Raw genomic sequence first — 3,134 nt, forward strand, 5'->3', positions numbered from 1 at the left:
CGTACGTACGTTAACGTTACCGGTACCGGTACGGTACCGGTCCCGGTTACGGTACGTAGTTGTACTTACTTAATTTAATTTAGTTTACTTTTTTTCTTCTCTCTCTCTCTCTCTCTCTCTCTTCTTTCTACGTCGTCGTTCTTTTCTTCTTCTGTTTCTTTTTCCGTGCGGAACGTTCTGGTCGAACGAGGCTGCGCCGTGAAAGTTCGCGTATCCGCTCGTATTTTTTCAAGCGAATCCGTGATTTTTTGGAAACACGATGTTTTTCGTAATGATGATAAATAGACAAATAGATTGATTGTTTAAATATAGGATAACTTTCTTAAAAATTTCGTGTGCAGAATAACAATGTAATGTAGATATGCGAGTATATTATACAACTTTAGCCATAAATCAATTTATTGCATTTTTTTGGAAAAGGCGACAATGCCATAGAGAAACTAATAAAATTATTGTAAAAATAAATATTATTTTTATTATTTTTTAATCATGTTTTTTAATTTATTTTTTGTTAGGTAGACGTTTTATGTCAGATTGTGAAAGTGCTTATACTTATCGCTAAGACTGTAATTATTTTAATGGAATTACGTTTTAAAATAAAGAAGCGATTTATTAAGTTTTTAAATAAATTATTTAATTTTTAAAAATATTTAATATGTAATATTTTTAAATTTTGTTTAATATTTTTTAAGTATAATAAATAATTATTAAACACATAGGTCATCTTTCTTAAAATCCATATACAGAATAGCAACGCAGTTATACATTTGTAACTGTATTACATAACTTTAGTCATAAAGCATTCTGAATTTATTGCACTTTTTTAGAAATGATAATAAAAACCAAAGGAAAATTAACAAAATTTGTTATAAAAATAAATATTATTTTTTAATTAAATAATTTTATTTTTTGTTAAAACATTTTAAATTTAAGAATCCTTTATATTTATATAGTTAAGGCTGTAATTAATATAATATTTTAATTGAAGTTATGTTTCAAAATAAAGAAAAATGATTTATTAAATTTTTAATATATTTCGGATTTTTACTTCCGTAATGATAAGTAGACAAATAGATAAATTGTTAAACATAAAACATTTTCTTAATCCATGTGTAGAATAATAATGCAACTTAAATATATTATAATTATTTTAGCTGAAATTGTGCTTTAAAATAAAAAAAAGTCCTTCAGTAAAATAAAATAGAAATTTGTAAATGAAAATTTTGTTTTTTTATCGCGAATGTATCTTGTATGACAAAGAATGATGATTGATCGTAGTGGAAAGTAATCATGTAAATCCAAGTAATCGATTTTCTTTCGCTTACCACGCGATACTTAGTGATCACGAAATTCAATTTGCTTTTAACAAAATATTAGATGGAGTCGCCGCTGCGACCGAATTCGCGAAGCCTCGGATTTCGAAAGATTTGTCACCGACATATATTAGTATCCTCAGGGAGAACAACTCAGAGGAAGATACAGAAACTTCTCACTCGCGGAAACATATGTAGCGCACGTTCGTCTGCGGAGAAAGAATTCTTTATGGACGCCTCGTAGAGACTCGTATATTATCGCATAATCGTAAAGGCTTAAGCGCAATGCGGTCGGTTTCTCTTCACCAGAAAACTCGAGTTGAAACTACGAACGTTGCGTTTTCTTTCCGACTGTCTTTTCACCATCTTTTTCTCTCTTCGCCCCCTTCTCCTTCTTTTTCGTAGTATTTGCGTTATTCTCTGGCTCTCCAGGAGGATTTCACGGACAGTTCGGTCGCACGTAAAAGATGAAACGCCAGCGGGAGAAGCAGACAGCGGGACGAGGTCTCAAGGCAGGAAGCTGCTTGTGAATTTTTCAGACTACGATGAATTACCTCTGATAGCAAGTCCGGACGCAGAGCTGCACGGAGAACGAGAGCTCCTATAGTGATGGATGGGTAGATAGTTTGTGCAAATTGTAATAATTCGATGAGGTAGTGTGTCTGCATTATATATTTATCGTGATGAAATCAGTTGGAGTGGGTGGTGTGAAAGCAACTGAGTCTTAAGGCGATTGCTTCGTGCAAAATTCGATCGATGAATAAATTTCATGAAAGTAGCTGCCGAGAATGCATTGAGGAAATCGAAAGAATTTTCTGATTTGCTATTTTCGCGATAGATCAATCATTTTATGCTCTTTATAATAATTGTTTTTAAAATACAAGTTAAAATTTGCAGAAAATGATTCGCGCGATTTTAGATCTATATTATCGTAATAATAAGATTGAAGAATTGAGTTAAAATATATTATAAGTCTCATATCATGTTAAAAGACAGAAAAATAAAAATGTCTTTAACAAAAGCATTTATATCCGATGATTTATCACAAGTTACATCGTAATATGTAAAAAAAAATAACACGTTTTTGAAACTACAAGGAATTAACGAACATCCGCTATTACAAAAATTAAGATAAAAAATTAATTTGTATTCAGCAAATTGCATATTATTGTAATAATAAAATTGAAGAAATGAAATAATGACAAATATATGACAGGTAATATATTGTTTTATAAAATAAAAATGTCTTTATTAATGTAACATATATACAGTATTCATAAATTATACTGTAAAGAATATAATAACAAAATAGTACGCTTTTGAAATTACAAAGGGGATATTTATTGTTAGTGCGAATTAATTTAAAAAGTTAATTTGCGTCGCCACTTTCTGTTAGTCTTGGATGTGTCAACAAATTACATAGCTGATTACTATTATGATGCGAAATGTATTAGAATATTTCACAAAGAAAAATATGAGACAATCATATATGTATGCGCTTCTTTATATGTTAAAAAATACTTGTACAAAGTGTTATTTTAGACTTTAGAATTGCATATTTAGAAGCACATAAAGAAAGAGAAAAATTTTTTAGCATGATATATCTTCAACTTTAAAGTCCTTGAAGATATGCAATTTTGGAATTTGAGATGAAACAGAGAAAATATTTCAGTCTCAAGCTGGTCGCGGTTATGATATTGTATCATTCACGACAGGAAAATCCAGGATCTCATCATTATACTTTGCGTTTGGATGTACCATTTTCTTCTATATTTATGAAGACTAGTTTTCTCTCTCTCTCTCTCTCTCTCTCTCTCTTCT

The 3,134-nt window shown here is 30.1% G+C and overlaps 1 protein-coding gene across 1 annotated transcript in view; it reads right to left on the reverse strand.

Moving 5' to 3' along the window:
• The window catches only part of LOC105623397 (dipeptidase 1-like), a 140,369-nt gene that overhangs the window by 128,417 nt on the left and 8,818 nt on the right, over positions 1 to 3,134 (reverse strand). The gene's annotated exons all lie outside the window — the stretch shown is intronic.

The sequence above is a fragment of the Atta cephalotes genome (genome assembly GCF_000143395.1).
Source record: "Atta cephalotes unplaced genomic scaffold scaffold00002, whole genome shotgun sequence".
NCBI classification, from domain to species: domain Eukaryota; kingdom Metazoa; phylum Arthropoda; class Insecta; order Hymenoptera; family Formicidae; genus Atta; species Atta cephalotes.